This window comes from Chiloscyllium punctatum, chromosome 34 (genome assembly GCF_047496795.1).
Source record: "Chiloscyllium punctatum isolate Juve2018m chromosome 34, sChiPun1.3, whole genome shotgun sequence".
Classification (NCBI taxonomy): domain Eukaryota; kingdom Metazoa; phylum Chordata; class Chondrichthyes; order Orectolobiformes; family Hemiscylliidae; genus Chiloscyllium; species Chiloscyllium punctatum.
Window position 1 is genome coordinate 28,804,794 of NC_092772.1, and position 22,314 is coordinate 28,827,107.

Genomic DNA, 22,314 nt, shown 5'->3' on the forward strand with positions numbered 1-22,314 from the left:
CTCTCTCTCCCCTTCCCTCTCCCCGTCCTCCCCCTCTCTTTCACCCCTCTCTCCCCTTCTCTCTCCCCCTTCTCCTCCCCTCTCTCTCCCCCCTCTCTCTCCTTGTCTCTCCCCCACCCTCTCCCCAAAATCTCACTCCCACTCTACACCCGTTCTCTCCCCTATCTCTCACCCTCTCTCTCCCCCTCTCTCCCCCACTCTCTCTACCCACTCTCCCCCTCTTTCTTTCCCCTCTCTCTCCCCCCTCTCTCTCCCCAACTCTCTCTGCCCTCTCTCTCTGCCATCTCGCTTGCCCCCTTCCCGCTCCCTCCCCCTCTCCATCCCCCTCTTGCCTCCCCCCAACCCCCACCGCCCCTCTTTCTCTCTCACTTTGTCCCTTTGTCTCCCGGACTCTCTTGCTCTCTCAGCTCTCCCTCCCTCTCTTGCTGCCTCTGTCTCTGTCTTTTGCCCATCTCTCCCTCTCTCTCATCCCTCTATCTCTCTCTCGCCCCCTCTATCTCTCTCACACCGTCTGTCTCTCTGTCTCTCTGTCTCTCTCAGCTCTCTCAGCTCTCCCTCCCTTTCTCACTGCCTCTGTCTCGCTCTTGTGCCCTCTCTCTCTCTCTCATCCCTCTGTCCCTCGCTCGCATCCTCTCTCTCTTGTTCTTCCTCTCTCTCTCTCCCGCTCTATCTCTATCCCTCTCTTTGCCCCCCCTCTCTCTCTCACTCTTCCTCTCGCTCTCTTCATCTCACTCGCTCTTTCTCACCCTCTCACCCTCCCTTACGCTCTCACGCTCTCTCTCTCCCTCCTTCTCTCCCTCTCTCTTGCCTCCCTCTCTGTCTCATCTCACTCTCTCTCTTGCTCGCTCTCTCTCACTTGTGCTCTCTCTCTATTGCTTGTGCTCTGTCTGTCTGTCTGTCTCTCTGTCTCCCTCTCTCTGCCCTCCCTCCCTCTTTCAACTCTTCTCTCTCACTCTTGCTCTTTCTCTCTCTCTCTCTCTCTGTCTGTTGCTCTCTCTCTCCGTCTCTCTCTCTCTCTCTCTCTCAGTCCTCCCCCTCAGCTCCTCTCTCTCTTGCACCCCTCTCTCCCATTACTCTGTCTCTCGCTTGTCCCCATCTCTCTCTCTCTGTCCTCCTCTCTCTCGCTCTCCCCGTCTCTCTTTCACTCGCTTGGTCTCCCTCGGCTCGCTTGTGCTCTCTCTCTATCCCTCTCTCGATTCCCCCTCGCAGTTTCTGTCCCTCTCTCTCCCCCTCTCTCCTCTTTCTCTCTCTCTCTCACTCCTCTCTCTCCCCTTTCTCTCTCTGTCGCACCTCTCTCGCCCCTCTGTCGTCCCTCTCTTGCTCTCTCTCACTCATTCTCTCCCTCTCTCCCTCACCCTCTCTTCCATATACACTCTCCCTCTCTCCCACCCTTGCTCTGTCCTTTCTCTTGCTCTCTCACTCTCACCTCTCTCCCTCTCTGTCTCGTTTTCTCTCTCTCTCTTTTTCACTCTTTCTTACCCTTGTCTCACCCCACTCTCAGTCACTCTCTCCCTCTCTCTCTCTATCCCTCCCTCTATCGCCCGCCTCTCTCTCCTCTCTCAATCTGTCTCGCTCTTGTCTTTCTCCCATCAGTTTCGCTCTCTCTCTCGCCCCTCTCTCTTGCTTCTCTCTCTTGCCTCTCTCTTTCTCTCTCGCCACCTCTCTCCCCCGTTCGCTCTTGCCTCATCGCTCTCGCACCCTCTCTTCATCTCTCACCCCTCTGTCTCGGTCTGTCTTTGTCTCTCTCGGCCTTCCCTCCGTCTCTTGCGACCTCTCTCTCTTTCGCCCCTCTCTCAACTCTCTACCTCTCACTTGGCCCGTCTCTCTATCTTGCTCTCCCTTCTCTCACTCTCTCTCTCTCTCACAGCCTCTCTCTCTCACTCTCCCACCTCTCTTTCTCTGCAGTCCTCTCTCTCTCTCTCTCTCTCTCTCTCTATCCCGCCCCCTCTCTCTCTCTCTCTCTCTCTCAACCATCTCTCTTGCTCGCTCACTGTCTCTGTTTCTCTCACTCTGTCAGACACTGTCTCTCGTATCTGTCCCCTCTCTCCCTCTCTCTATCCCCCTCCCTCTCTCTCTCTCTACTCCCCTCTCTCTGTCTCTCTCTACACCCCTCTCTCTCCCACCCCACCTCTCTCTGTCTCTCTGTCTCTTGTCTCTGTCACTCAATTATCCCCTCCCTCTCTCTCAGTCTTCCCCCTTGCTCCCCATCTCTCTCGTAAACTCTCTCCCTCATTCGATCTCTCATACCCTCTCAATCACGCTCTTGCACCCTTTTCTCTCTCATCTCTCTCCCTGTCGCCTTCTCTCGCCCTCCTCTCTCTCTCCCTGTCGCTCTCTCTTGCCCTCCCCTCTCTCTCGCACTGCCATCTCTCTCTCGCCCTCCCCTCTCTCTCACCCCCTCTCTCGTTCACCCCTCTGTCTCGCCCTCCCCTCTCTCATCCTCCGTGCTCTCACACTCCGCTCTCTCGCACTCCGCACTCTCACTCTCCCCTCTCTCTTTCACCCTCCCCTCTCGCTCACCCTCCCCTCTCTCTTTCACCCTCCCCTCTCGCTCACCCTCCCCTCTCTCTCTCGCCCTCCCCTCTCTCTCGCCTTCCCCTCTCTCTCGCCCTCCAATCTCTCTCCCTCCCCTGTCACTCTCCCTCCACTCTCATTCTACCTCCCCTCTCTCTCTCCCTGCCCTCTTTCGCCCTCCCCTCTCTATTCACTCCCATCTCTCTCGCCCGCCCCTCTCTCGCCCTCCCTTCTCACTCTCCCTCCCCCTCTCTAACCCTCCCCCTCTCTCTCCCTCTCATCTCTCTCACCCTCCCCTCTCTCACCCTCCCCTCTCCCACCCTCCCCTCTCTCTCACCCTCCCCTCTCTCTCGCCCTCCCCTCTCTCACCCTCCCCTCACTCTGGGCCCTCCCCTCTCACTCTCCTCCCCTCTCACTCTCCCTCTTCTCTCTCTCCCTCCCGTCTCCCTCCCTCCCTTCTCTCATTCTCCCCTCTCACTATCCCTCCCGTGTCACTCGCCCTCCCCTCTCATTCTCCCTCCCCTCTCACACTCCCTCCCCTCGCTCTTGCCCTCCCCTCTCGCACTCCGTCCCCTCTCTTGCCCTCCCCTCTCACTCTCCTCCCTCTCTCTCTCCCTCCCGTCTCCATCCCTCCCCTCTCTCACTCCCCTCTCACTCTCCCTCCCCTCTCTCTCCCTCCTGTCTCCCTCCCTCCCTTCTCGCACTCTTCCCTCTTACTATCCCTCCCCTCTCACTCTCCCTCCCCCTCACTATCCCTCCCCATCACTCTCCCTCCCCTCTCTCGCCTCCCCCACTCTCGCCATCCGCTCTACCACCCTCCCCTCTCTGGCCCTCACCTCTCTCCCTCCCGTCTCAATCCCTCCTCTCTCACTCTCCCTCCCCTATCACTCTCCCTCCCCTCTCTCTCACCCTCCCCTCTCTTTCAACCGCCTCTCTCGCTCACCTCTCTCTCTCTCTCCCTCCCCTCTCTCGCCCTCCCCTCTCACACCCTCCCCTCGCTCTGGCCCTCCCCTCTCACTCTCCCTTCCCTCTCACTCTCCCTCCTCTCTCTCTCCCTCCCGTCTCCCTCCCTCCCTTCTCTCACTCTCCCCTCTCACTATCCCTCCCGTGTCACTCGCCCTCCCCTCTCATTCTCCCTCCCCTCTCACTCTCCCTCCCATCGCTCTTGCCCTCCCTTCTCGCACTCCCTCCCCTCTCTCGCCCTCCCTCACTCTTCCTCCCCTCTCTCTCCCTCCCGTCTCCATCCCTCCCCTCTCTCCCTCCCCTTTCACTCTCCCTACCCTCTCTCTCACCCTCCCCTCTCTTTCAACCGCCTCTCTCGCTCACCTCTCTCTCTCTCGCCCTCCCTTCTCTCCCCCTCCCATCTCTTGCCCTTCCCATTCTCACCCTCCCCTCTCTCACCCTCCCCTCTCTCTGCCTCCACTCTCATTCTCCTTCCCCACTCACTCTCCCTCCCCTCTCTCTCGCCCTCCCCTCCACTCACTCTCCCTCCCCTCTCACTCTCCTTCCCCTCTCACTGTCCCTCCCCTCTCTCGCCCTCCCCTTGCTCTCGCCCTCCCCTCTCACTCTCCCTCCCCTCTCATTCTCCCTCCCCCTTACTCTCCCTCCCCTTACTCTCTCTCCCTCCCCTCTCACTCTCCTTCCCCTCTCAGTGTCCCTCCCCTCTCTCGCTCTCCCCTTGCTCGCGCCCTCCCCTCTCACTTTCCCTCCACTCTCACTCTCCCTACCCTCTCACTCTCCCTACCCTCTCTCTTACCCTCTCCTCTCTCGCCCTCCCCTCACTCTCCCTCCTGTCTCTGTCCTTCCCGTCTCCATCCCTACCCTCTCTCCCTCCCCTCTCACTCTCCCTCCCTCTCTCGCCCTCCCTCTCTCTCGCCTTCCCCTCTCACTCTTCCTCCCATCTCACTCTCCTTCCCCTCACACTCTCCCTCCCTCTCTCTCGCGCTTTCCACTCTCTCTCCCTACCCCAACTCTCGCCCTCCCCTCTTTTCGCCCTCCACTCTCACTCTTCCTCCCCTCTCACTCTCCTTCCCCTCTCACTCTCCGTCCCCTCTCTCTCGCGCTCCCCACTCTCTCTCCCTCCCCTCTTTGGCCCTCCCCTCTCACTCCCTCCCCTCGCTCTGGCCCTCCCCTCCCCCACTCACTCTCCCTCCTCTCTCTCACCCTCCCTCCTCACTCTCCTTCCCGTCTCACTCTCCCTCCCCTCGCCCTTGCCCTCCCATCTCAATCTCCCTCCCTTCTCTCTCCCTTCCCTCTCACTCTCCATCCCTCTCTCTCACCCTCTCATTTCTCACCCTCCCCTCACTCCTCCTCCCCTCTCTCTCCCTCCCTACCGTCTCCATCCGTCCCCTCTCTCCCTCCCCTCTCTCTCCCTCCCCTCTCTCTCTGCCTCCATCTCTCTCGCCCTCCCCTCTCTCTTTCCCTCCATCTCTCACTCTCCTTCCCCTCTCACTCTCCCTCTCCTCTCTCTCCTTCGCCTCTCTCTCTCCCTCCCCTCGCTCTGGCTCTTCCCTCTCACTGTCCTTCCCCTCTCAATCTCCCTCCCCTCTCACTCTCCCTCTCCTCGCTCTTGCCCTCCCATCTCACCCTCCCTCCCCTCTCTCTCCCTCCCCTCTCTCTTTCCCTCCATCTCTCACTCTCCTTCCCCTCTCACTCTCCCTCTCCTCTCTCTCCTTCGCCTCTCTCTCTCCCTCCCTCGCTTTGGCCCTCCCCTCTCACTGTCCTTCCCCTCTCACTCTCCCTCCCTCTCTCTCACCCTATCATCTCTCACCCTCCCCTCACTCTTCCTCCCCTCTCTCTCACTCCTGTCTCTATCCCTACCCTCTCTCCCTCCCCTCTCACTTTCCCTCCCCTCTGTCTCCCACCCGTCTCCCTCCCACCCATCTCTCACTCTCCCGCTCATTATCCCTCCCCTCTCTCGCCCTCCCTTCTCACTCTCCTTCCCCTCTCACTCTTCCTCCCCTCTCTTGCCCTCCCCTCTCACTCTCTCTCCCCTAGCTCTTGCCCTCCCATCTCACCCTCCCTCCCCTCTCTCTCCCTTCCCTCTCACTCTCCCTCCATCTCTCTCACCCTCTCATTGATCACCCTCCCCTCACTCCTCCTCCCCTCTCTCTCCCACCCGTCTCCATCCCTCCCCTCTCTCCCTCCCCTCTCACTCTCCCTCCCCTCTCACTCTCCCTCCCCTCTTACTCTGCCTCCCCTCACTCTCCCTCTCCTCTCACTCTCTCATCCCTCTCTTTCTCCCTCCGCTCTGTCGACCTCCCCTCTCACTCTCCCTCCCCTCTCACTCTTCTTCCCCTCTCACTCTCCCTCTCCTCTCTCTCCTTCCCTCTCTCTCCCTCCCCTCTCTCTCCCTCCCCTCTCTCGCCCTCCCCACTCTCACCATCCGCTCTACCACCCTCCCCTCTCTCGCCCTCACCTCTCTCCATCCCCTCTCACTCTCCCTCCAATCTCTCTCACCCTCCCCTCCATTCTCTCGCTCTCCCCTCTCACAATCCCTCCCCTCTCTCACCCTCCTCTCACTCTCCCCCTCTCCTTCCCGTCTCCATCCCACCCCCTCTCTCCCCTCTCACTCTCGCTCTCCACTCTCTACCTCCCTCCTCCCTCCCTCCTGTCTCTCACCCTCTCCTCTCACTCTCCCTCCCTCCCCTCTCACTCTCCCTCCACTCTCTCTCCCTCGCCTCTCTCGCCCTCCCCACTCTTGCCATCTGCTCTATCGCCCTCCCCTCTCTCCCTCCCCTCTCACTCTCCCTCCCCCTCACTCACCCTCCCCCTCACTGTCCTTCCCCTTTCTCTCGCCCTCTCCTCACCTCTCTCGCCCTTCCCCGACCTCCCCCCTCGCTCTCCCCCCTCTCTCTCTCTATCCCCTCTCCCTCTCCCTCCCCTCTCACTCTCCCTCCCCTCTTACTCACCCTCCCCTCTCATTCTCCCTCCCCTCTCACTCTCCGTCCCCTCTCACTCTACCTCCCCTCTCTCTCCCTCCCCCTCACTGTCCTTCCCCTCTCTCTCGCCCTCCCCTCCCCCTCTCGCCCTCCCCCTCTCTCGCCCTCCCCTCTCACTCTCTCTCCCCTCTCTCTCTCCCTACCCTGTCACTCTCCCTCCACTCTCTCCCACTCCCCTCTCTCCATCCCCTCTCTCACCCTCCCCTCTTACTCTCCCTCCCCTCTTACTCTCCCTCCCCCTCACCCTCCCTCTCCTCTCACTCCCTCTCCCCTCTCTTTCTCGCTCTTCTCTCACTCTCCCTCCCCTCTCTCAACCTCCCCTCTCACTCTCCCTCCCCTCTCACTCTCCCTTCCCCCCCCCCCCCCCCCCCTTACTCTCCCCTTCCCTCTTACTCTCCCTCCCCTCTCACTCTCCCTCCCCTCTCTCTCACCCTCCGCTCTCTTTCTCCCTCCCCCTCTCTCGCCCTCCCCCTCTCACCCTCACCCCTGCCCTCCCCTCTATCTCGCCCTCCCCTCTCTCTTTCGCCTCCCCTCACTCTCGCCTTCCCCTCCACTCTCTCTCCCTCCTTTCTCTCTCCCTCTCCTCTCTCCTGCCCTCCCCACTCACTCTCCCTCCGCTCTCACTCTTCCTCCCCTCTCACCCACTCCCCTCTCTCTCCCTCCCCTCTTTCGCCCTCCCCTCTCACTCTCCATCCCCTCTCACTCTCCCTCCCCTTAATCTCCCTCCCCTCTCACTCTCCCTCCCCCTCTCCCTGTCCCTCCCCTCTCTCTCCATCCCCTCTCTCGCCCTCCCCTCTTACTCTCCCTCCCATCTTACTCTCCCTCCCCCTCACTCTCCCGCCCCCTCCCTCACCCTCCACTCCCTCGGCCTCCCCTCTCTCTCTCCCACCCTCTCTCTCTCCCCCATCCTCTCCCTCCCCTGTCTCTCTCCCCAGCCCTCTCTCTGCCCATCTCACTCTCTCCCCCCATCTTCTCCCTTCTTTCTACCCCCTCTCTCTATGCCCCTCCCTCTATGCCCCTTTCTCTACCCCACTCTCTCCTCACCCTCTCTCTAACCCCCTCTCTCTACCCTCTTCTCTCTACCCCCACTCCTCTCTCACGCCCTCCTGTCCCTCCACTCTCCCCCTCCTCTCTCCTTCCTCCTCTCTTTCTTCCTCTCTGTCCCCCCCTCTCTCCCCTCCTTTTTCTCCCTCCTCTCTCTCCCACTCTCTCTCCCCTCTCGCTCATTTCCCTCTCCCTTTATCTGCTCTCTCTTCCCTCTCTCTCTCCGCGCTCTCTCCCCTTTCTCTCTCCCCTCTCTCTCCTTCCCCTCTTTCTCTCCCCCACTTTCTCTCTCCGCACTCTCTCTACCCACTCTCTCTGGCCACTCTCTCTCCCCTGCTCTCTCTCCCCTCTCTCCCCCTCTCTTCCACCCTTTTCCCCTCTCTCTCACCCTCACTCTCTCGCCCCTCTCTCTCGCCCCTCTTTATTATCTCTTCCCCTGTCTCTCTCTCTCTTTCTCTCCCCCTCTCACCCTATTTCTCTCTTGCTCTCTCTCTCCCTGTTCCTTTACTCTCTCTCCACCTTCTCTTACTCTCGATCCCCTGAATTCCGTTTCTCTCTCTCTCCCCACCTCCCATCGTTTCTCTTTGACTGAATCTCTCTCCCACCCTTCCTCTAGATCTGACATAGTCCGATCTCCCTGGTCCTTCCCTCTTCCTCTGACCCAGAGACTGGGGGTGGTGTTGAGGCTGCGTGTGGGGGGTGGGGGTGAGACGATAGAGAGATGCGGGATGTAGGAGTTCGGGGAAAATGGGGGTAGAGACGGAATTGCAGGAGGGAGACAGAGACGGCAGGAGAGAGAGAGAGTGAGGGTGAGGGGGAGAGAGAAGAATGGAGGCAGGTGGAGAAATTCATGTTGGGGGTGTGAGAGAGAGGGGAGAGTGAGGCAGAAAGAATAGTGGAGGCAGGTGGAGAAACCGGGGTTGGGGGGGATGTCTGAGAGGGGTCCAGAGAGAGTGAAAGGGAGAGGTGGTGAGAAAGAGACAGTGTGCAGAGAGAGAGGGAGAGAATTGAGGAGGAAAAGTGGGGGATCGGAAATGGGGAGATCAGGCTGCAGTGTGGGGACACAGGGAGTTAAACCCAGCTCCTGAGCTCAGGGCGCGGTGCCCTCCCCTTCCCTGAGGACCAGGACTTGGGGCTGAGTCTGTCTCTCTCCAGCTCAGCTTCTCCAACACAAAGACACACAACAACATCGGTCACTCTGCTGCTCGGCACGCTTTAATCAACATTTTTATTGGTTACAAATGGAAGTGATGGATACAGTCAGTGGGATGGTGCCTTTTCTCACTGGCCCCTGAGTTGTGAGAAACATTGAAATGTTTCCCTGTAACCCCCCTGGGGGATAAGGATGGACAAACCAGCGCTACCCTCAGTCTGTTACCATAGCGACAGGCTGCTCCATCGCTGAAACACTGAACTGAAATGAGAAAATCCCGGATGGATTGATTAATGAGTGAATTTGATGGATGGATGGATTTGGGTGAAGCGATATTTCAGCACCTTCTTCAGCTGCTGCCTGAACTTAGTCTGGGTCACGGCATAAATCGCGGTGTTTGTGCAGCAACTGAGGAGCTGCAGCATGAAGCCCAATTCCTGCACAAAGGCACCGAGAGACACAGGGGTATCCACAATCATCCACATCCGTCTCCATATAGAAAACAGCATGAACGTTGACCATAACAGGATGAAATTGGCCGAGATCACAAACAGTAAAATGATGGATTTTTTTCGGTTTCTCATTTCAGTGTCAGACTGAGCGTCCCCATTGGTGTGAGCGCGGAGTCTCCTGCGGGCTCTGCTGGTCACTAAAATGTGTCTGACGGTGAGAACATTGAGCAGCAGAATCAGGAGAAATGGGACACACGGGGTTAGAATGTGGTGGAGGAACTCGATTGTGACCCAGACACTGGAGTATACAACACCGCCTGTTACCTCACAAAACCAGGGGCGGTTCACCAGCCAATACCGAGCCTCGAGCATAAAATACCAGAAAATGTTCTTTAAACAGCTCAGCACAGTCACTGCTCCCAGAACCACAGCCGCCGTTTTCTCACTGCAATATTTACTTTTCAGCTTCTGGCAACAAATGGTGAAAGTGACGGTGAACCAGACAGAGCAGTCAGTGGCTGCATAAAGCAGGACCCCGTGGATATTACACACGGGGACGGAGTCCTTCAGGAAATAAAACTGTCCCCGATAAACAATGGGAATGTGTCTCAGGATCAGGTCGAGGATAATGACCAGGAGATCCGCCGCTGCCATGGCCCCCAGGTAACGTCTGACACATGGAGACAATCCACAATCTTTATAAAGCAGGACGTAGATGGTCACTACGTTAACTGTGAGGAAGGAAAACAAACCCATTATCCATCAGCCTGGAGGCAAAGGGACACGTTTGATCAGGGACCCAGTGAGATTTTCAAATGTGTCCCTGTATTCAGCGATTTATTAAAATAATTGGAGCTGGAATAACAAATGGGAAGGTCGGAATTACTGACCAAAAATGTGACATACACCACAAGAAACCCTCCCTCCCCAAACACACAGAGACACATCCATAAGGACAGATGGTTTCTAGAACATTCCCACACACTTGATCACTCGAGAACAGACACAGGTCACTCCTTCCCAGTTCCTAATACGGAGGGTGGAAACGTTGCTGTCCTGAAGGATTCTCTCCCAGTTTCCTGAAGACAAACGGAGTTTGGGAATTTCTGTATTTTGGTCTAAATTGTGGTCGATCCTGTGTCGTGGAGAAATGTAAACGCGGGGAAAACGTATTCACCCCTTTAACTGCCTGAGGGGCCTTCGGAACAGTGTCTCCTTCTCCCTGGAACGGGATCTCTTCCCTCGGGATCTTATCATATGTTCAATTCACTGACGTCCGGCCATTCACAGACAATGTCAGGGTCAGAACGTTCCGGAGAATGTCAGTTATAGAATGTCAGGGACAGAACGTTCCGGGGAATGTCAGTTATAGAATGTCTGGTACAGAATGTTCCAGGGAATGTCAGTTATAGAATGTCTGGTACAGAATGTTCCAGGGAATGTCAGTTATAGAATGTCTGGTACAGAATGTTCCAGGGAATGTCAGTTATAGAATGTCTGGTACAGAATGTTCCAGGGAATGTCAGTTACAGAATGTCGGGGTTAGAACGTTCTGGGGAATGGCAGATATAGAATGTCAGGGACAGAAGATTCCGGGGAATGTCAGTTATAGAATGTCGGGGACAGAACGTTCCGGGGAATGTCAGTTATAGAATGTCGTGGACAGAACGTTCCGGGGAATACCTTAACCTGTCCATGATCTTTCCCGCCATCCATCCCACCAACATGATGTACTGTGCAAAGGCCACAGATCCATCCATCCCTTTAACGTGGGGAGCTGCACTGACCACATCATTGCATTCTCTATAAACCGCAGATAGTCTGACCAACACAGCAGGATGTGCAGTGATCGCACGGGAATTAATCTGTAAACCAGGAGCAGTTACCCTCCCAGCATGTAAGACTGTGTACACCACCCCAGTACATTGATCTGTAACCCAGGAGCAGTTACCCTCCCAGTATGTAGGAGTGTGTACCCCACCCCAGTACATTGATCTGTAAACCAGGAGCAGTTACCCTCCCAGCATGTAGGACTGTGTACATCAGCCCAGTACATTGATCTGTAACCCAGGAGCAGTTACCCTCCCAGCATGTAGGACTGTGTACCCCACCCCAGTGCATTGATCTGTAACCCAAGAGCAGTTACCCTCCCAACATGTAAGACTGTGTACACCACCCCAGTGCATTGATCTGTAACCCAAGAGCAGTTACCCTCCCAGCATGTAGGACTGTGTACACCAGCCCAGTGCATTGATCTGTAACCCAGGAGCAGTTACCCTCCCAGCATGTAGTACTGTGTACCCCACCCCAGTACATTGATCTCTAACCCAGGAGCAGTTACCCTCCCAGCATGTAGGACTGTGTACCCCACCCCAGTGCATTGATCTGTAACCCAAGAGCAGTTACCCTCCCAACATGTAGGACTGTGTACACCACCCCAGTGCATTGCTCAGTAACACTGTGTTAGATCCCTGTCCAGTGTGGGGAAACTAGCAGCCCATGCTGGAAGTGACTGGATGTTAGCTCACACCCATTTACAGCTCCATATCTCCATTGTTGCCCTGACAAGGGGGTGCTGTGGGTGTAAACATCACTGCCACAGAGACCAGGCGGGGGAATCAGTTTAAATATCAGCACATGGGAGGGGTTTGGGGTATAGACAGAGAAGGGGGATACTGAGAGACAGTGTCATGGAAGGATGTGTTCCCAGGTTGCAGAATGCTGAAATGTAGACACTTCGATAACATCCTATAACATGAGCCTGTCTTCCCAGGAAAAATGGGAACAAGGGATATCGGTGTGAGGTCAGATGAGCATTTGTTCTGCATCTTTGTAGCTGGAATTGGTTTCAATAGAATCTATGACTCACTGGGCAGATTCTAACAATAATTTATCTTTGTTTGATTTTCCTTGAGTGTGACAGAGGGATCGTCCACACGAGGCTGATCTCGTTTCCTGGTGCTATCATATCGAACTCACCTCATTAACTACCCAGCCCACCCCATGGTGTCCCTCTCATTCAATACCAGCCCGATTCTTCCACCCATCATGACTGGAGGTACTCACCATCACCCAGATGCCCCTGGATATACCGTGATCCCTGACACTGGGGCAATCTTTAAAAGGCCAATGAGCACACGGTTGAGCTTTCTCAGTTAGGAGCTGACCTGAACAGTTTACCCCGAGCATGGCAGATAAGGGGCAATTATACCGCGGTTTGTCGACAGGGGCACGGAGGTGCTGGTGGATGGGCTAGTACAGAGGGTGACCATTCTTTTCCCAGAGTGGGCCACACCACCAGACCCACCAATCATGGTCTGAGCTCACCACCCAGCTCAGTGCAGTATCTGGGGTCTGAAGAAATGTCCAGCAAAACAGGACAAGCATCAATAACCTTCCCCACTCTGTCAGGATAAGGATCACTGTGTCCTCTCTGCTCCGTCACACTCACTGTATGTCTGTTATAGCACCGACCCCCGAACAAGGCTCATGCTCAACCACTCTCACTGCTGCATGCACCATCTTTCCCACACATCCCCATCTCTCTCTCTCTCTCTCTCTCTCTCTCTCTCTCTCTTTGTCACCCCTTCCATTACACTAATAACACTGCATGAATAGAATACTGTGGACTGACTCTCCCCATCCCTCACCTACACCAGCACTAACAACAGGACCACCCACTCCCACCCTCCCTCCCACCACCCCTTTCTCCCATATCCGTTCCCTCAATCCCCTCCCCCGACGCCCCCCCACGATGTTGGGAGGACCCTGGTAGGAGCTGGAGAGGACCGGGACACCTCGTGTGGAGATTCTGAAACATCCACGTCCCACCGACCGAGTAAGGAGCAATGTTCAGTGAAGGACAATTCTCACTTTAAACCCACTGGCAGCTCCGTTTCCCCCCGACACAACTTAGATGCCGTAGCCCTGATGCCATCTCCATTTTGTGTCGAGCTGGTACAAATGGAATCCCCAAGGTCTCGGTGGGCAGGAGGGTAGGCTCACAACACATCGTCACCACCACCTCCCAGGAAGGGAGCACCGCGACTCCCTCCTACACCTCACCCTGTAAACAGCTCAGATACTGAAACTAATCTGTGATAGTTACTGCTCTCCCCACTTGTCCTGATATCTTCAATAATCTATGCTCATATACACCCAGAGCCCTCTGCTCCTGCAGTCCCTTTACAATGGTACAGTCTGTTTCAAACTGCCTTTCAATGTCCTTCCTCCCACTGTACATCACCTCACACTGCTCTGCACTGTTCCCCATCTGCCCGAAAACTACTCCAACGTATCACTGTCCTGTCAGAATTCCACACTGTCCTCCATAGGCTTCAGAGTTCTTCCAGGTTCGGTGCCACCTACAAACATTGAGATTGTCATAGCGTCACAGTCCCCATGAAACAACTGAAATCCTGCCCCACATACACGAGTGTGAGCTAGTGAAATACTGATACATTCACACGGATGGAATCGAATAATGACATACTGTCAATGGAGCAGCAAAACTCCTGACACACACCAGACGGAGCGAATGAAATATTGACAAACCACAGAGCAAGAGAAATCCGGTTAGGTCCCACTTATCGATATTCATCAGGGTATAATGTGATGAAGTTGAAAGCGTGTATTGTACCTTTAAGAGAGAGGGAATGCTGTTCTGAACAGCTTACAAGCGCCTGTGGTATGAGAGGATGGCAGACCCACACACAGTATATTGCTATAGAGCTGGAGTCGGGTAATAAGCAGTTAAGAGAAAGGGGGTCCCAGAGTTGTGAATAGTTCATGTAAAATGTTCACTTTCAGAGTGAAAAAATAAATTGATGATTTTATTTAAACAGTGGAATTTGGGAGTTCTCTGTCCCTCATATTTTAATAGTTTACGAGGCGAATTGAGCATTTTTTTATGTTTAGTTTAAGTTACCAGATGAGCTTCACGCAGTGCCCTAACCATTCCCGTGTGTGTATCTGTGTGTCTCTGTGTGGGGCAGGTCTGGCTTTCTCTGTGGTGCGTAAAGTGATGCAATTCCACCATCCGCTGGCCTCCCCACGCCACTGCACAGGCATTGGCAGAGGGTGAAAACCAACAGGGATTCAGAGATGGTGAGGGAAAAGGCAGCTGCTCACAGCACCATCCAAACTGATGTCTTTTCCATGGACTGATCTAAATGTCCTTTAAATGTTGTAACTGCAAACACTTTCACCACTTCCTCTGGAGGTTCATTCCACATACAAACCAGATTCTGTCTAAAATAATTACCTCTCGTGACTTTTGTAAATCTTTTTCCTCGCATCTTAAAATATCCCTCAGTTTTGAATCCCCAACTCTAGGGAAAAGACATCAGCCCTTCAGCTTATCTGTCCCCCTCACGATTTTATAAACCTCTGTAAAGTTACCCTTTAATCTCATCCTCTCCAGTGAAAAAAGTCCCAGCATACCCAGCCTCTCCTTATAGCTCACTCCCTCCATTCCCAGCAAACTCCAGGTTAATCTCTTTTGAACTCTCTCCAGTTTAATAATATCAATGTCAGTAATATCAAAGTGAATAGTCAAGGTGTTATCTAAGGGTATGGGGAGACCAAAACTAGAGGACATAGGTTTAAGGTGAGAGGGGAAATATTAAAGTGACCTAAGGGGCAGCTTTTTCACCCAGAGGGTGGTGTGCCTATGGAATGAGCGGGCAGGGTGACCAGGTTGGACACAGTATTTCAGAAGGGGTCTCACCAATGTCCTCTACATCCTCAACATGACGTCCCAATTCCGATACTCAAAGGTCTGACCAATGAAGACAAGTGTGTTAAACACCTTCTTAACCACACGATCTATATGAGATGCAAATTTTAAAGAATTATACCTGACGGCCTAGGCCTCTGTCCTACAACACTGCCAAAGGCTCTACTTTTAATTGAAAAGGTCCTGCTCTTGTTTGATTTACCAAATCCAATTCCTCGCATTAATCAAAACTAAACTCCATCTGCCACCCTTCAGCCCAGTGAGTGTGATATTACTGTCACCTCACCCTCCCCCTTCAATTTTAAAATGCCCATCCCTCTCCAGGAGGCCTGCACACTCCGGCCTTGATTTTCACAAAGACCCTGAGCTTGGGTTGCCTTGTGTGGTTAGGGAGAGGAGGGACAGATTGCTGACACAGTCAGTGGGGAGGAGAGGCTGGACAGTAATCAGCAGCCAGGAAAAGGGCAGTCACACGTTGGAGGTGGCGAAGAGTGATCGGTGCTTTGGGATCAGAAATTAAGCTCTTCTTCCGTCTCTGGTGTTCAGTAATAAATATCTATTTGAGACCCTTCATTGTGCAGAATGTCTGCAGGATTTCTTTCCCTAATATTGCAGACTTCAGATAACAGCGATTAAAGCTGTTCATAGTTAACTTCGATGGCACAGCACGTGCACTCAATATCTTACAGTTGAGACAAATATCTTGCATTTGTTTAACAATACAAAGTGTTTTGTGTAGCTCAGTAATGGTAACCTGATTATAATAAATCCACACCGTGCTGAAAGCTGACACTTAAAATATGACCCAAAATCTGGGTATGGTAGTGTAGTGGGCAATGTCCCTGTCTCTGAGCCAGAGGTCTGGATTTGATTCCAATTCCTGAACTTATGTGGTAGTGATCCTAGCTCTGGACTAGAAGTTCTGGATTCAAGTCATGCCTGTTGCAGAGGTATGTCCCAGCATGTCAGAACAGGCTGATGAACACACACACAGGAGAATACTGTTACAGCTTTGTGGGTATTGTCGAGCGATGCTAGTGTCCCTGCCTCCGCGCGCAAAGGTCTAGGTGTAAATCCCACAGAGGTGTCTCATGATACATCTGAACCAACTGATTAAAATGGATTTAGAATTGTGACTTGATGGAGAAGGAAGAGGTGTCAGTATTGAATTTCAGAATTTAGGCCCAGGATGACTGAAAGTACAGCCATTCGTGTTGATTGGAGTCACATTTCGCAGCAGTAAAGGTTTATAAAATCAGAATGGTCATGGGTAGGGTGAATAGTCAGGGTTTTTAACCAGGTTAGGGGCGTCCAAAACTAGAGGGCATTGGTGGAAAGTGAGAGGGGAAAGGTTTTGATGAGGCCTAAAGAGCACCTTTTCATGCAGAGGGTAGTGTGCGTATGGAATGAGCTGCCAGAGGAAGTGGTGGAGGCTGGTACAACTATAGCATGTAAAAGGCATCTGGATGCTGACAGACCTGCCGAGCTTTTCCAGCAATTTCTGTATTTCTTTAAAAAATACATGAATTTTAACACAGATATTCTGAATACATGAAATATTTTATTTTTTTAATGACGCAGGGCCATGTAAACATATTTCAAATTGACCGAGACCATTTTCTGCTAAGGGTATGACAGCAGCAATGATGCACCTACATGGAACAGGGAATGTGATGGAGACATAGTTTGGACAATGTACAAGGAGACCTCACATGGTCCGGTTTGGGAGAGAATGACATTACTGTGTGATTCAGCTCAGAGAGGGAGAAAATGTAATCTGCCTGAGAAGGAATGGCCTATTGCACTCTCTCTCCTTCATTGTTCCTCATCACAGCAATGTGTGTGAGCTAAAAAAAAAAACCCTCTACAGTCATCGTTACCATTCTTATTTTTATGGAATCCCTGCAGTGTTGAAACAGGCCCTTCGGCCCAACAAGTCCATACCAACCTTCCCAACCTATTCCCCTAACTAATGCACCTAACCTAGAATTCCCTGAACACTACGGACAATTTAACATGACCAATCCACCGAACCTACACAGTTTGTGGTAGGAGACTGGATCACCCATTAGAAACTCACACAGACAAGGGGAGAATGTGCAAAAGCCACACAGACAGTCACCCAAGGCTGGAATCGACCCCAAGTCCCTGGTGCTGTGAGGCTGCAGTGTGAACCACCGGGCTACCCTTTGGATGATCCCGAACCAGAATTCACTGGAATCTACTCACTGCCTAAAGCAAAGGGAATTCAGCCAAATCCAACTCTCCCAGAATGAAATCCCATTGCTAGCAGCTGTGTGAGTACAATATCTTCAGAAGCAGAATAACGGTTTGGACTATCTCAATTTTTACTTTTGTCATGAGTTCCATTAATATCTGGACAAACTTCTTTCAAATTAAAATTGCAAAAATTTTGTTAATCTGTGTGTTTGTGTGTGTGTGTGTGCGTGTGCGCATATGTGTGTGTGTGTTTGTGTGTCTGTATGTGTGTGTGTGGGTTTAGAAAGGGAAGTATTAGACCATACGACCATAAGACGTAGGAGTGGAAGTAAGGCCATTCGGCCCATTAAGTCCATTCTGCCATTTAATCATGGCTGATGGGCATTTCAACTCCACTTACCCGCATTCTCCCCGTAGCCCTTAATGCTTTGTGACATCAAGAATTTATCAATCTCTGCCTTGAAGACATTTAGCGTCCCAGCCTCCACTGCACTCCGTGGCAATGAATTCCACAGGCCCCACCACTCTCTGGCTGAAGAAATGTCTCCGCATTTCTGTTCGGAATTGACCCCCTCTAATTCTAAGGCTGTGTCCATGGGTCCTAGTCTCCTCGCCTAACGGAAACAATTTCTTAGCGTCCATCCTTTCCAAGCTATTGATTATATAATTGCAATACCCAAACAGTTTGCCATTCATCTTTCCACTATAGTTTGAGTAACATTGCTCTGGATCATAAACGTGTTGTTTTCGCAGATTAAAGAAACGAGCCTGACTTGTTGCTAAAACTGACCCTGACCCAGTCTGAGACCGATATCATCGGCCATATCACCAACCTGGTTACATTTAACATTTGTTGTGAGCAGTGGAGGAGTGGGACTAGAAAAGGAAACAGTGACCCAAAAAGCTGGGGAACTATAGACCGGTGAGCCTGATGTCAGTGGTGGGTAATTTGTTGGAGGGGATTCTGAGGGATAGCATTTACATACATTTGGGAAGGCAAGGGCTGGTCGGGGTAGACAACGTGGCTTTCTGCATGGGAAATCATGTCTCATTAATTTGGTTGAGTTTTATGAAGAGGTAACAAAGACAATTGATGAAGGCAATTTGGTAGACATTGTCTATATGGACTTCAGCAAGGTGTTCATTTAAAAAAAACAAAGAACAAAGAAAATTTACAGCCCAGGAACAGGCCCATCGCCCCCCAAGCTTGAGCTGATCCAAATATACTGTCTAAACCTGTCGGCCAATTCCTAAGCATCTATCTTCCTCTGCTCCCCACCTACTCATGCATCTGTCCATACGCATCTTAAATGAATCGACCATGCCTGCCTCTACCACCTCTGCTAGCAACGCGTTCCAACTGCCCACCACCCTCTGTGTGAAGTACTTACCGCGTGTATCCCCCTTAAACATTCCACCTCTCACTTTGAAAGCACGACCTCTCGTTACTGAATCCTTCACCCTGGGAAAAAGCCCCTCTCTATCCACCCTGTCTATATCCTTCATGAGTTCGTAAACCTCAATCAGGTCCCCCCTCAGTCTCCTTCTATCTAGTGAAAATAAACCTAACCTACTCAGCCTCTCTTCATAGCTAGTATTTCATTCTGATTGGTAGACAGATTAGTAAGTTTCAGTCACATAAGATAAAGAAGAATCTAGTCACAATTGGCTTGAAGGAAGAGGGATATTTTTCAGACTGGAGGCTTGTGAGCAGCAGTGTGCTGTAAGAATCAGTACTGAGTTCACTGCATTTCATCATTTATGTAAAGGATTTAGATGTGGATACTGGGGCCATAGTTAGTAAGGTTACAGATGACATCGGAAAGGTGGTGTAGTAGATTATCTCAGAGTACAACAAGACCACAATTAGATGGGACAAAAGGGCAATGAGTGAGAGATGAAGTTTAATTTAGATAAATACGAGGTTTTCCATTTTGGGAAGGCAAATCAGGGTGGGAATTATACACTTAATGGTAAGGTCCTGGAGAGTGTTGTGAAACAAAGGGATAGGGCTGCAGATACTTAGTTCCTTGAAAGTGGAGTCGCAGGTAGACAGAGTGGTGCAGAACACATTTGGCACATTTGCCTTAATCAGTCAGAGCATTGAGTATAGGAGTTGTGGCATGTTGTATCTGTACAGGATGTTGGTGAGGCCACATTAAGAATACTGTGTACATCTCGGTTTTCTGCAGAAATGACTTACACGGGAGTCCCAGGACTGGGAGTTTGAGCTGTTGGGAGAGGTTGATTAGTTTAAGGTGTTTCCCCCTGGAGTGTCAGAGGCTGAAGGGTGACATTACAGAGGTTTATAAAACCATCAGGGGCATGGATATTCTGAACAGCCACGTTCTGCTCCCCAGGGTAGGGGAGTCCAGAACAAGACAGCATAGGTTGGAGGGGAGAGGGCGAATGATTTAGAAGGGACCTGAAGGTAAATATTTCACACAGAGAGTGGTGTGTGTACAGAAAGTGCTGTCAGAGGAAGTGCTAAAGGCGGTTACAATCGCACATTTAAAAAGTGTCTGAAAGAGGAGAGATATTGGCCAAATGCTGGCAAATGGGACTGGATCAGATTTGATATCTGATCGGAGTGAACAGATTGGACGAACGGGTCTGTTTCAATTCTGCATGACTCTCTGATACTATAAGAAGGATGACGAATAATTCTGAAAGAACCTTTCAAGTGGGAATTCTCTTCAGTGGAAGTTTATCGTGCCCACATGCTCACATTGATTGAAAGCTGCATTAGGTAAATATCTGACAGAGAAGTGAGTCACGGATAATGGGATACAGACAGGAAAGTGGGGCTGAGACCCCAACCTGATCAGCCACAATCTTAGTGCCTGGTGGAGAAGGTTCAAAGTATCTAGTGACCCACTCCTGCTCCTCAGTCCCATGTTCCTGTGTTCCATTCAGCCCCTCAAACCTGCTAGACAGGAGCAGTTGGAGGCTACTTACTGCTATCACCCTATGCACAGAAACAGAGGAGACCATTCGGCCCTTCAAGACTGTCCCACACGCTTTGAAGTGATTTGAGAAATGTAATTGGAAAATCCAGGCACGGGTATGAAAGAGGCCCCTCATCTCTCTTCACAGAGCTTCCCCTCTCTGCAACTTGTGCTCCATTTGTTGGTCATGTTGTAGACCCAGATTCACTGTGAATACAGCCCATATACCTCAACCAGAGTTGGCTCACAAAATCATCTGGTCTCCCTGACTGCAATATGCAATACCAGAACATCCATGAAAATAACACCACTAACTCTCCAATAACATAACGGGAGAACATCAGAAACAGGGACAGGTCGTTCACTCCCCAAGCCTGCCTTGCCCTTCACTAAGATTGTGGCTGATCTGCTCTCGGTCTGAAATCCTCTTTAATACCCAATTCTTCATAGCCCTCAGCTCTCTGACAGATCAATATCCATCTAGCTCCTCTTCAAATACTTTCAGTCATCTCACTCCCCGAACACTCTTCAAAACAGAAATCCTGACATTCAATACCACCTGTTTGAAGAAAACACTTGCTGCTTCTCTATCATGGCTTATTGAGATGAACAAAAGAGGTTGAGACAAGGGTTCAGGTAAAAATGACCGACCCTGATATTAAGGCAGTGGTTGACTTTTATTGACATCAAGGAGTTTAACAAAACTGGACTTAATGGGAATCAGAGTAAACTCTCCAGTGTTTGGGGTCAAACCTGGAACAAAGGAAGATGCTCATCATCTCAGTCCTGGGTCACCTCTGTGGGAGATCCTCAGGGTAGCTTCCTCTTCAAAAACATCTTCAGCTGCTTCATCAATGTCTCCCCACCCCCACCCTCCCCACCATAAGATCCGAAGTGGGGATGGTCACTGAAGATTCAACAATGTTCAGAACATTTTGTACTCCCGTCAGCTCCTGAACTAGTCTGTGTCCACGTGCAGCAAGGCCCAGACTCCATTGAGAGTTGTGCTGTTAAAGTGTCTGTAACATTCATCTACCAGCACTGCCTTACAATGCACATTGCCACAATAAACAAGAGTTCATTCAGCACCTCACGCTGGTTTCACAGGAATATGAGGAAGTCATTCAGCTCATTGACTCTATTGGAGAAGAACAGGGACAGCACATTCAGTGCCTCCAGCCTATTACTCAGGAAGAGAAGAAGTCTAGTGTGATGGACCACACCAGAGCCCCTCGAAAATATTCTAATGTTTTCTTATTTTAAAGGGAATATAAAGTGTCTGTTCCAGATGCAATGTGACAGCATCAAGAGAAAATTCAGAGACAGTAGCAGCCAGGAGACATTCCCTGAAGCTTCCAACTCTGTGGAGACCCCGATAGTTTTTGATGTTACTGAGAAACCAAACCCCAGAGATCCTAATCTGCGAAAGCAGGCCACACCCAGGCTGCATTAAAATTAACCTAAGGCATCCCTCGCTGTTTACCCACGTGGTCTTGACTATCCAGCTTGGTAACGATCGTTCAATCTCTCTCTTAAAAGTAACCAGGACAAAATAACCTCTTAAAGCTACAGGATCATCACACTTGTCAGTACATCGAGCTATCAAACAGGAACCAGGGGTAACCAGTCAGGCCATTGGCTCTGTCCAGTCAGACGAGGAAGAAGTCAATCAGTCCGTTGAGTCACTTACACAGGAACAGCAGGAGGCCATTCCCACCTCAATGCACTTACACAGGGGGCAGAATGTGGTAATTGATGCTGATTCCTGATGAATGTCTTATTCCCGAAACGTCGATTCTCCTGCTTCTCGGATGCTGCCTGACCTACTGTGCTTTTCCAGCAATCGACGCTCTATCAGTTCAGGCAGCATCCGAGGAGCAGTAAAATCGACGTTTCAGGCAAAAGCCCTTCAAGGAGGAAAACTTCCTCAAGGCAGGCATCCTTGCAAGAGGGTTCGCAGTAGGGTTAAAATCAACTAGGTAAAAACAATGACTGCAGATGCTGGAAAATCTGATCACCAGCATCGGCAGTCTTACATGTCTCCAGATTGATGCTCTAACATGATGAACAAGTGGGGCAGAGGCTGCACAGACAGACTGTTCCACGTTGTTCCTCCTGGCTCCGTTGATTATGATCCACGCGTGGGAATTTAACGTGGTTTTCTCATGGTGAGCAGGGAAGCCATATGTCTTGTGTGAAGTCTCAGGAAGGCACCTTCCATATCTGAGAAGACAGCCTGGTGTTCTCTATGTAGAGAGGAAGCTGGTGGGAATGTCTACCTGTTTCAGACGGAAGGTATTGTGGC